The sequence below is a fragment of the Ambystoma mexicanum genome, chromosome 14, assembly GCF_040938575.1.
Source record: "Ambystoma mexicanum isolate Mex_15411 chromosome 14, UKY_AmexF1_1, whole genome shotgun sequence".
Taxonomy (NCBI): domain Eukaryota; kingdom Metazoa; phylum Chordata; class Amphibia; order Caudata; family Ambystomatidae; genus Ambystoma; species Ambystoma mexicanum.
The window spans coordinates 289468894-289481924 of NC_090940.1; positions in this window are offsets into that span (position 1 = coordinate 289468894).

A 13031-nucleotide genomic window follows, 5' to 3' on the forward strand; every position below is an offset into this window, starting at 1 on the left:
CAAGATGTCAGCCAGTAATACCAACGTTCAATATTATTCAGCGCTGTGGATTACATTGGGCAACAGCACTAAAGAAGGACTAGGCTCTGTAAGTAAATAGATCTGTGTGCATTGTGGTAACTTAATCTGACGAAGCCTGTTTAGGGTGAAACGCATTGTCTTCTGTCCAAAATTGTCCACCAGGACTTCAATTAAGGACATTATTCAAAGTTTCCAAGGAGTCAGCATTTACTTTTCAAATGCGAACTGAAACAAGTAATCTGTGAATGCAAAATAATCTGAAAGTAATTGGACATAGTCTAGAAGGATATATTGAACACTTTTGAATACAGAATGCATTGGAAATCCCGACAATCACATTTTTGAAATACAATTGAAAGCAAGTAATGAACACCTGAGAATGAGATGTTAAGCAAATATTGAATACTAAACTGAATGAAAACATTATGGGCAAAGCGACGATCTGATGAAAGATAAATGCAAAAGTGGCCATTGAAATGCAACAAACGAAATAAGAGAGCAAGTGTGGAAGTTTACGAAAGAGCATGACAGAAAGGTGGGGAAGGAATAAAACCACCACACCGTGAACCTTATGCATGAATACAGTGCAGCAAGACCAAAGACTGGCAGAGGATATGCAAAACATTGTGGCAAAGCCAAGAGGCTAATCAGGAGAAGCCAAGTGAATGCGAAAACATGCACTTAAAGCCAAGAAGCTGGCAAAGACAAGTTAAGAGAGTGTGAATCTTTACACAGGGGCAAGATGAGAAGAACTTATATGAGCTGAAGAGCTAAGGTGTTCCTGGTTGCACGACCTGTAATGGGTGGACCGTGTGGTCTGACAACTGTGCCTGGACCAGGGAACTCTCATTTGGGAAAGCCAAAGACTTCAAGTGAACTGTTAATTTAATCCAGAAGGAAGGTCAAGTTGATCTGGAGCTGTGTTGGGCATTAAAGGACTAAGTACAAGTTGAAGTCTTGGGGAAGGGAACACTGAGACCTGCTGAACCTAAATAGTGTCTTACGGACAGAGCCCTCAAGACCCTTTTCTGTGGAACTGTATTACCTTGCACTTGGAGAAAGTATCCCAACTTGGGGAAGGGAAGCTGAAAAGGAAGCTAGGAGCTGGAAGCAGCTCAGAACTTGTTTTGGTCACCACCTATTTTATTGTTGATATCCCTACAAAATGTTTATCTTGGACAAATAGGTTTTGGACACAGACATAGACTTTTAAGTTTAACTTTCTGACTCAGGATTTCCTTAGTTTGTTCAGGAAGAGAAATCCCACCTTAGCATGGGCAATGTTAGGCATTCAACCATCCTGACATTTGAGTTAATAAACCATTTTATTTTGATTTCAATCTGTTGCCTGTGTCTTGCTTCGTGATGTCTTCACAAATGGTGTTAGAAGTGGGATGCGGCTCAACGGATACAAGTTAGGGGACCCTAAGATCTGAAAACCTAAGGGCCAGAGCGTCAGGCCCCTCAGTAGCCACCAATGGCTCTATTTGGCTTGATATCTGTATCAGCAGGGATAAGACTATTCCTCCAGGTGAAAGAAAACTGATACCCACTTATTTCATACTAATACCACCTCCTGATACATACATCAGACTAGCACCCAAATCAGGGCTGGCATGGAGGTCTGGAATTGATACATTAGCCGGAGTAATAGACCTGGACTTTAGAGATGATGTTAAGGTATTGTTACAAAATCACGGGAAGGACCCATTCCAAATTCATCAAGGGGATACAATTGCTCCAGGGGTGCTTGAGGAGGCAATTTTACCTAGGCTTAAGGAAGAATACGGGAAGGAGAAAAGAGATAGAAGAACTCAAGGCTTTGGAGAGGCCAATGAAACATCTGATGGCCCTCCCAACCCCGAACCCAGAAAAGCTAAAAAGGAAGAACCTGAGACACTTCTAGACTTAGCGTTTGCGCAAAGAAACAACCCCTTGTTAGCGGAAGCATTTTTCCAAGTGCTAATGGAGTCAGAGAGTCATGAGAAAGGGGGACCTTTTTTCTTTTTGAAACACGGACATCTTTATAGAGGAGACCCCACTTCAGGGGGCCTGGTAAAAACACAGTTGGTGGTCCCTAAAAGTCACAAGCAGGTGGTACTAGTGGTAGCCCATTCACATTTGATGGGTGGCCACCTGGGACAGTCCAAAACTCAGACCCATATAGCAAACACTTTTTATGGCTTGGAATCCATGCTGACAATAAACATTTCAATCAAGCTTGCAAAATCTGGCAGAAAACTAGCACTCGCATACCACCGCCAGTTCTGTTAAATCCCTTATCAATAATTGAGGTTCCATTTTCCCGGATTGGTATGGACATTGTAGGACCCCTGGAAACTTCCAAGTTGGGGAATAAATACATTGTCGTCATTGTAGACTATGCTACACAATATTTGGAAGCCGTCTCCCTGAGAGCCAACACAACAAATCCTGTAACACCTGCTCCCTTTCTTCTCTCGAGTAGCATTTCCAAAGGAGATATTTACTGACTAGGGCTCTACTTTCATGAGCAGGCTTATGGAGGAAGTTAAACAACTGTTGCATATCGCCACACTACAAACATCTGTATATCATCCCCAGACAGATGGCCTTGTGGAAAGATTTAATACAACCCTCAGAACCATACTCCAAAAGTTAGTTGAACAGGATAGTAGGAACTGGGATAAAATCATAACATGCGCTTTGTTTGCAATCTGGAAAACCCCTCATGCCTTTACGTGATTCTCCGTGTTTAAACCCCTTTATGGACGAGAACCCTGGGATTTCCTAGATATGTTGAGGGAAACATGAGAAGAGAGAGAGGACGCCCCAATTCCACTATCGCAAACTGCAAATGGGCTGAAAGAACGCCTCAAGGATGTTAGATCTTTAGTACGGCCTCACATGGTTAAAGCACAGGAACGACAAAAGACCTCCTATGATAAAAAAGGTTTCTTTAAGGTCGTTTTTCATAGATCAAAAGGTGCTGGTATTATTGCCTAATTCTGAAATTAAGCTGGTATCCAGATGACATGGACCACACGAGGTAATGGAACAAATGGGTCTGTGTAATTATAAGATCTCACAACTAGACTGCTGTCTCAAAACCCAAGACTACCACGTAAACTAATTGAAGGAATGGAGAGAAAATCCTTTGGTGTCCCAGGTTATAATAGTATCCTGTCTATTAACATAAGAGACGCATAACAAACCATAATTTCACATGAACTCAGCAACAATCAAAAAGAAGACCCGTATGACCTTATAAGACAGTTTACTGATGTTTTTCGAGAGGAGTCTGGAGGAGCGAAGGGTATTTATCATCACATCCACACTCCTATAGGCAAAGTGGTACACATAAAATCTTATTGGTTACCCAAGGCTAGAAAAGATACCCTCATTCAAGAAGTTAAAACAGGCTAGAGGCTAACATCATTGAACCTTCTAATAGTCCTTGATCCTCCCCTATTGTGTTGTTGGCGAAACCCAATGGAAGTTGGAAGTTTTGTATAGACTTTACAAAAATAAACACCAACTCTGACTGAGGGTGTTCAGAGCGACAGCAGCAGTTCTCCCACATTGGCATAGCCATGCAGGCCATGAGCCCATGGAGGTGTCTTTTTTCCCCAACATCCACACAGGCGGCTGTTGGTGCGCACCCTGTCCTCGGACCTCCTGGGTGCCTCCCCCCCCGGTCCCCACATGGCCATTTTTGATTTTTGATTATTTTTTGACAGTGTGTTGCCTTGTGTGGCTCCCGTGGACATCCACTGTATTCTGGCTGGGCACATGCAGGCTTGTCCTGAGTTTGGGTTTGATGCTTGGGTTCGTGAGACACACACCCCTCCTGCTTCCCGTTTCCATGGGCTTGCAAAGGGTGTGACCAAGTGACAGTGATGTACACAGTGATGTTGGGCTCTCATGAGCTGTGTGGGCAGTCTGTAGTCAATACTGTGTAGACATTCCTTGTGTATATTGTTGTTGTATTGTACACTGCATGTTGTAATTATGTATGCTTCTGCTTCCATGTCTCCCTCTAAATTTGCAGGTTCATTCCTCATGTCTTCACAAGGCCGTCTACTTTGGAGATGGAGTTCATGTTGTATGCAGTACTCAGACAAGTTTTGAAGCCTGCAAGACTACAGTTGGAAGGGGGCGATGTGGTGGCATATTCAGGTTGTAAGACTACGACTACTTTAACTTATTACTGTCATGTTTTAGTTATGTTTGAGCTTGTGTAGCTGCATTGTATTGTTGGTAAGTATTTGGTCATGTGTGTTGTTAGTTCAACATTACTGGGAGCATATTGTGTGTGGCCAGTTTCCATTAGGGACACTGTACTTTGTGACACTTGTGTCAGGTTTTTGGGATTGCTTTGTTTGCTCTCACATAGCATGACATGCCATGGTGTGTTGGGTGGCAGTGCTGGGGAGGGGTTGGGTGACATGGCACTGTTCTCATGTTGTATTTTGCAAGGGGGTAATGCATTTAGCAGCATATGTGTCTTTTGATGACACAGCATTGGTGGTGTTTCTGTAGGTAGGGATGCACACATTGTGACACTTCCAGGTGACCAATCTCAGGCTGGTATGGTTGTGACAGTTGACTGTCCCTTATGTCATCATCGATTGTCAGCTGGTATGTGGCAGGGCTGTGTGCACTCCACAGGGGTGTGATTCTAAGTGAAGTAATTAGCCACTAGCTGCGTTCGGGCTGCCTAACCCCGTTCCCTTTCCCCTCCCATGCGCAGCGGGCGTGCATGTGGTTGGGGTTGTGGGGGCACCACCCTGTCCACCGGCAGGCCCCTGCGTGTTGCAATGTTGTGCAGGACACATGCTGCCACTTTGATCCTGCACACTACTGGGGGAGCGTATAACAGCTGCCCGCCAGAACGGTCAAGGGAGCGAAAGCCTAACTTGAGCACTCCGAATGTGCGCTCCACTATGCCCCGGGTTGCAATATCGGCTGTGTTGTATCTTACCTCAGGTGGCGTGGTGGGGTTCCGAATTGGTGTCATCATGTGGGGGCTCAGAGGGTAGGCACTGTCCCCTGGGGAGGTGGTGATGGGTATCATTAGTAGGGTTGTGACATTACTCAGTATCTGGCATGCATGCATGTGCTGTGGCATTTATACTCACCAAGCAGCCATGTATCGCCATGCCGCCCAGCTTCTAGGTCCCGGTTTAGGGTTGAAATTCTGTAAATAAAACTGTCGTGGGTGGACCCTGAATAGTTGGCATATACTGAGGTGATGATTCCCTTGGCATCACATACTACCTGCACGTTGATGGAATGCCAGTGCTTGCGGTTTCTATAGATGTGTTCTGATGCCCTGGGGGGACGTACAGCCACATGGGTGCAATCAATGGCACCTAGGACTTTGGGGAATTGTGCCACCCCATAGAAATCCTGGACGGCAGCCTGCCTTTCTGCTGGTGTTCTGGGCAGGTATATGTGCCTGCGGACTGATGGGTGTGCAGTCATGATGGCCAAGACCTGGTGTAGGCAGCGTGACTGCGTGGTCTGTGACACCCCCCCCCCTATGGCACTTGTCCGCTGAAATGATCCGGTAGCCAAAAAGTGCAGTACATTGAGGACCTTCTCCAGGGGGCTGAGTGCTTGGGAGCAGAGGGTGGGTGATGTGAGGTCATCCTCCCACTCACTGATCAGGTTGAGTATTATGTGAGGTGGAAACCTGTACCTCCCATACACCTGGTCATCAGGCATCCCAAAAAGGCTGGTTCTGGGTGTGAAAATTTTGGGCCTGACTATCCTCCTCCTCCTCCTGCGGTAGCCCACGACCACTGCTGCTAGGAACGGTATGTTCATCCTGGCGTCTGAGCTTGCTTGTTGTTTGCGTGCACTTTTATGCTGCCCGGGTCCACGTACGCCTGCTTCCTGCTGGCGTACTTGTTTCCGGATTAGCGCGTCTTTTTTGGCGCGTGCGTGTGGGCGTTCCGCGCATTTGCCTCCTGTACTTCCCCACCCACCCCAGTAATACACGTACCCCGCTCGCCCAGGCCCAATCGTGTTTAAAACTTCCCACGAGCCCCTGAAATACACGTACCCACTCACCCAGGCCCAATCGCGTGTAAAACTTCCCGCGAGCCCCTGAAATACACGTACCCCGCTCGCCCAGGCCCAATCGCGTGTGGAACTTCCCGCGCACCCCCGAAATACACGCTATTTTTGACACAGCGGGTGTCCGTGTTTGTCGCGTACCCCTTTGCACATCATTTGTCCTAGAGGGCCACAGTATGGGACATTCATCAGAGCTGTATATATGTGCTTTTTGTTAGCGCACATTTTTTTAATGCGCAGGGACGCTACCGCCTGCCTTCGTGTGGCGGACATGTGTTGATGTACATAGTTGACTTTTGGTTTGTGTCATGAGATCGCCATTTCACTGCTGGGGGGTGGGGGTGCAAGGGGACATGAGTGGGACATGAGAGGGGGCCTGCTGGCAGGTGCCCTGCACTGCTGGGGGTGGGGGTGCTGGGGGACATGAGTGGGGGCCTGCTGGCAGGTGCCCTGCACTGCTGGGGGTGGGGGTGCAAGGGGACATGAGTGGGGCATGAGTGGGGGCCTGCTGGCAGGTGCCCTGCACTGCTGAGGGTGCAAGGGGACATGGGTGGGACATGAGTGGGGGCCTGCTGGCAGGTGCCCTGTACTGCTGGGGGGTGGGGGTGCAAGGGGACATGAGTGGGGCATGAGTGGGGGCCTGCTGGCAGGTGCCCTGCACTGCTGGGGGGTGGGGGTGCTGGGGGACATGAGTGGGGGCCTGCTGGCAGGTGCCCCTGACTGCTGGGGGGTGGGGGTGCTGGGGGACATGAGTGGGGGCAAGCTGGCAGGTGCCCCTGACTGCTGGGGGGTGGGGGTGCTGGGGGACATGAGTGGGGGCCTGCTGGCAGGTACCCTGCACTGCTGGGGGGTGGGGGTGCTGGGGGACATGAGTGGGGGCCCGCTGGCAGGTGCCCCTGACTGCTGGGGGGTGTGGGTGCTGGGGGACATGAGTGGGGGCCTGCTGGCAGGTGCCCTGCACTGCTGGGGGTGGGGGTGCTGGGGGACATGGTTGGGGGCCTGCTGGCACGTGCCCCTGACTGCTGGGGGTGGGGGTGCTGGGGGACATGAGTGGGGCCTGCTGGCAGTGCCCTGCACTGCTGGGGGGTTGGGGTGCTGGGGGACATGAGTGGGGGCCTGCTGGCAGGTGCCCTGCACTGCTGGGGGGTGGGGGTGCAAGGGGACATGAGTGGGGGCCTGCTGGCAGGTGCCCTGCACTGATGGGGGGTGGGGGTGCTGGGGGACATGTGTGGGACATGAGTGGGGCCTGCTGGCAGGTGCCCTGCACTGCTGGGGGTTGGGGGTGCTGGGGTACATGAGTGGGGGCCTGCTGGCAGATGCCCTGCACTGCTGGGGGCTGGGGGTGCTGGGGGACATGAGTGGGGGCCTGCTGGCATGTGCCCTGCACTGCTGGGGGGTTGGGGTGCAAGGAGACATGAGTGGGACATGAGTGGGGGCCTGATGGCAGGTGCCCTGCACTGCTGGGGGGTGGGGGTGCTGGGGGACATGAGTGGGGGCCTGCTGGCAGGTGCCCTGCACTGCTGGGGGGTGGGGGTGCTGGGGGACATGAGTGGGGGCCTGCTGGCAGGTGCCCTGCACTGCTGGGGGGGTGGGGATGCAAGGGGATATGGGTGGGGGCCTGCTGGCAGGTGCCATGCACTGCTGGGGGGTGGGGGGGCTGGGGGACATGTGTGGGACATGAGTGGGGGCCTGCTGGCAGGTGCCCTGCACTCCTGGGGGGTGGGGGTGCTGGGGGACATGGGTGGGGGCCTGCTGGCAGGTGCCCTGCACTGCTGGGGGGTGGGGGTGCTGGGGGACATGAGTGGGGGGCCTGCTGGCAGGTGCCCTGCACTGCTGGGGGGGTGGGGGTGCAAGGGGACATGGGTGGGGGCTTGCTGGCAGGTGCCCTGCACTGCTGGGGGGTGGGAGGGGCTGGGGGACATGTGTGGGACATGAGTGGGGGCCTGCTGGCAGGTGCCCTGCACTCCTGGGGGGTGGGGGTGCTGTGGGACATGAGCGGGGGTCTGCTGGCAGGTGCCCTGCACTGCTGGGGGGTGGGGGTACTGGGGGACATGAGTGGGGGCCTGCTGGCAGGTGCTCCTCAGTGCTGGGGGGTGGGGGTGGAGGGGGTCATGCGTTGGTGATGAGTAGTGCAAGCTGACATGTGGCTTGCCTGGGGGGCATGCCCATGGTGGATGGGCTGCCTGCGGGACATTACCAGGGGTGCAGGATAGTCCCCTGTGGTGTGGGCTGCCTGCAGGGGCCGTGGAGGGTGTAGAGCGAACACCTGGGAGGAGCCACACTGCCAATTGACGTGTAGGACTCCACGGCACCCCCGAAATACAAGTACCCTGCTGAAACCGCGTGTGAGACTTCCCGCGAACCCCAGATTTACACGTACCCAGGTCAATCGCATGTGAAACTTCCCGCGCACCCCCGAAATACATGCACATGCTATTTTTGACACAGCGGGTGTCCGTGTTTGTCGCGTACCCCTTTGCACGTCATTTGTGCTAGAGGGCCACAGTATGGGATATTCATCAGAGCTGTATATACATGCTTTTTGTTAGCGCACATTTTGGCGCACATTTTTTTCATGCGCAGGGACGCTACCGCCTGCCTTCGTGTGGCGGACGTGTTTAGGCCTGTGCGCGTCTTCGCCCGTGCGCTGGTTTGCTCTATTCTATTCCATGAATACGTGTTGTTGGCGAGCGTGTGGGCGTTCCGCCCACTTGCCTCCTGTACTTCCCCCGCGACGCCCACATTTTCACGCGTTTTTTCCCATTCTGCGTGTCACGCCCCGTGTTACGCCTACTTTTGTTATGTGCGCCGCGCTATGTGCGCTTTCGCTGTGGCCGTAGCGCATGCCATTAGATGACCTGTGCGCCGACGTGCGCCACGCAGATTTTCAGCGCACATCCCAGATTTTACTCACGCACGGACTTCCATGAATCGATGTGCGCAGGTTTTGCTGCATTTTTCGCACTTGCACTGCGATTTTCGAACTTGCACTGTGATTCGCACAGTTTCGCACTCTTGCGCGGGAATTTTCAGCGCACATTAATTCCATGAATCGGGCTGTCAATCTGCTCAACACCCTATATCCGCTCCACTCTATTATCTATTCACACAACCTATAACCGCACTACAACCTACATCCGCACCACGCTCTTAACTGTTCCCCGCTCTCATCCGCTCAATGCCCTTATTCATTTTGCATTCTCATCCGCTCTGCGCACTCATCCGCCCTGTGCACTCATACGCTCTGCGCACTCATCCGCTAAATGCACTCAACCGCTCAATGCACTCAACCGCTCTACGCACTTCATCTACTCCACCGACTTCATCGGCTCCACTCACTTCGTTCATTCTTCGGTTCAGCCGATGGCACTTGTCTTACATACTCGATCCGTTCCGTGCTCTCCATCTGTCCCATGCACTACACCCGTCTCATGTACTCGAATCGTGTATTCTGGACTTTCCATTTATACCATGTACTCATACATTTCATGCCAACTGTCTGTGTACTCATCCGTCTCCTGTATTCATCTTTCCATCCTCTTCACTATATTCAGTTCGTCCATTTTGTACCTTTCGTCCATTGCAATCATTACATCCATTTCATTTCATTCCATGTCCTGCTTTCGTACCTTTTTTTTTCTTTTTTTTTTCCACTTCACAGCTTTGATCAACTTTACTCATTCTATTCTGTTTGTCCTTTTAGTTTACATTTAGAGGTTATTAGTTGATTTTCCGCTTGGATCTTGTTGTTGCATTGTTTGTTTTATTGTTATTTAAGGTCTAGTAGTTTGGGTTAGTTAAATTGTTATCCATTTTATTCCTCACATCCACAATGATCCTCTTGTCCATTACCTTTATTTTGTCCATTTCCTTAATTTCAGCGACATTACTGCTCTCAAACAGACGTATTCTTTTTATCTACTTTGCAAATGTGATCTGGTTTACTCAATCTATTTTGTTTGTCCTTTTTGGCTAACCAATAGAGGTTATTAGTTGTCGATTTCATGCTTGGAACGTGATGCTGCATTGCTATGTTATGATCTAGCAATTGGTAAAGTCATTCAGATGCTGTTAACCAGTTTGAGTAAGAATTGAGTTCGGGGTCGGTTTTTGGAGAAGAGACACGTTTTCATTAACTTGCGGAAATACATGAGGTCTTCAGTGAGTCGGATGTGGGGTGGGAGTGCGTTCCACAGCGTGGGGGCCAAGGCTGAGAATGATGACCCGCCTAACCTGACTGAGTTTGTTTTAGGTATGACTAGGAGGCCCGCTGAGCTTGATCTTAGATTACGTAGAGGGTGATAGGGTTTTAGTTTGTCTTGAAGATATTGAAGTCCGGTTTTATGCAGTGCTCGGTGAGAAATGCATAAGGTTTTGAAGGTCACCCTTCAGGCAACCAGAAGCCAGTGCAGAGTTTTGAGGACTGGGGAGATGTGGCCTCTCGGGCCGAGCGCTAGTAGAAGTTTGGCAGTGGCGTTTTGTGCTCTTTGTAGTTTAGAGAGTTGGTATGCATGGACTCTGAGGTAGAGGGGGATTAGCGTAGTCCAGCCTTGATATAACAATTTATTGGACCGCAGAGAGTCTGTTGGGAAAGGAGAGGTATGGAAAAATGCGCCTAAGTGTTTTAAGGTGGTAGTGGCAGGACTGAGACGTTGTTGACTTGGCGGGAGAGTGTTAGGTCAGAGTCTAGGGTGCATCCAAGGTTTTTTACTGAATTAGAGGGAGTCAGTGAGTTGCCCATGGCATATGGCCAGGGTAGTGGGTGTGGAAGAAGTTCGGGGTTGCCACATACCATGATTTCAGTTTTGGATGGGTTCAGCAAGAGGTGGTTTGTGGTCATCCAGAGCTCTATGTCGAGGAGGCAGGAAGATGTGTGCTAGATTGTTAATGGATAATGAGTAAGAATAGGTGTAGGAGTTGTTCAAGGGTATATTTTGGGCTTCAAAGCTCCTAGATGAGCTGAAAAGTGCACTTCCGAACTGTTTACGAAGTACGGATCTGTTCACGAAGTGCGGATGCGTTCGCGAACACCCCATCATGCCGCGCATGACACTGTCCGGATAGTCCGGGATGACGTCAGATGTTTGCGGATGTCGGCGTACACAAAAACAGTGGAAAAAGTTGCAAAAAGTGTATAGAAGTGTTCAAAATGATGCTAGAAGGTGGGTAATGGCAGAGTTTTAAGGTGGAACTTTGTAAATTGGACACAAATTTTGCTATATTGGTGTAAGTATGATATTAGTAAGTTGTAGGAAATTAGTGTGCACTGGTAAAAACCCTTGAAATTCACTGAAAAATCTTTGTTAAATGGACGTTATGGTTACATGTCTTTATATCGAAATATTTTATAATGAATGCACATATCTTGAATATTTTATATTGAAAACTTTTATAGTGAAGGCACTTTTTTTTTTGGAAGAGTAGCCCCCAAACCTCTGTTTCCAACCCCTAAAAACCAACCCGACCGTTTCCCAAAAATATTCAACCCTTTAACGCACCCCTAAATGCATTCACTATAAAGGTTTTCAATATAACAAATTCGATATATGGGCATTCAGTATAATACATTCGATATAAACACTGTATACCGGACGATATGGTTAAGTTGCACTAATAACCTTTGAAATTACCTGAAACAAAGTTGTTAAAGGGGCGTTAAGGTTAAGTTGCACTAATAAAAACCTATGAAATTTGATGAAAAAACTTTAAGGGGACATTATGGTTACAAGTAAAACCGAAAAACCCTAGAAATTGGCCAGTTATGGTAAGCTAAGAAACCATAACTTGCGCCACCACCGTGCACTGCTAAGACTAACACCTCAGACATGAAAGATGACATCACAAATGTCATTGTTGACATCACTGATGACATCACATATGAAATTAATTTTAATAAACAGTCCCTAACACACTTGTGTTAGTAGAAAAAATACATATAAATAGGCACAATGCATACAAATTAGAGCCACATACAGTGAAACTAAAGTAAGGAAGAAGGAAACAACAGCACCTAAACATGACAATAACATTAGAGTTAATCATCATGTACACAAATTAATTGTGTGTTTGAAGCGTGCTTATGGCCCCATGCATGTGCACTATGAGCACAGATTAAACTCTAAGCAAAGTACTTTAAGAACAATAAAAAAGGTTAATGTGTAGATATACAGAACCTTTTAAGTTTTCAAAATTCTCATAGTCAGTCAAAACAAAAAACTAGCCTAATCATGTCAGTAAACAAAAACATGTGGCCCAGATATGTGATGTCATCAGTGATGTCATCAATGACATTTGTGATGTCATCTTTCATGTCCTGGGAGTTAGTCTTAGCAGTACACAGTGGTGGCGCAAGTTAATTTTGCTTAGCTGACCATAACTAGCAAATTTCTAGGGTTTTTCGGTTTTACTTGTAACCATAATGTTCATTTAACAAAGTGTTTTCATTGAATATATATACTGAACAAACTGAAAAATGTAATCTATGAATGCAAAGTGATCTGAAAATAATTGGACATAATTGGACATAGTCTAGAATGATATATTGAACACTTTCCAGCCTAACACCCCTCACCCATTTAGCTTCAGACAAATATCTATAATAGAGACAGAAAAAATCATACTATCTCTAAAGCCATCCAACTGCAAAGGAGATAATTGCCCTGCCCAAATTATAAAAGATGCAGCTAGAGACCTAGCCCCCTTCATCTCTAAACTCATCAATGCATCCTTTAAATCTAACCTAGTGCCCAATAATCTAAAACAATCTTGGGTGCTTCCCTTGCTAAAAAAACAAACACTTGACCCCGCAATACCGACAAATTACAGACCCATCACCACCGTCCCATTTCTGCTTAAAATTGACAGGGTAGCTTACCTGCAAATTCAGGACTACTTAGAAACTAACAATTTACTAGGCTCACGTCAATCTGGCTTCCGTCCCCTTCATG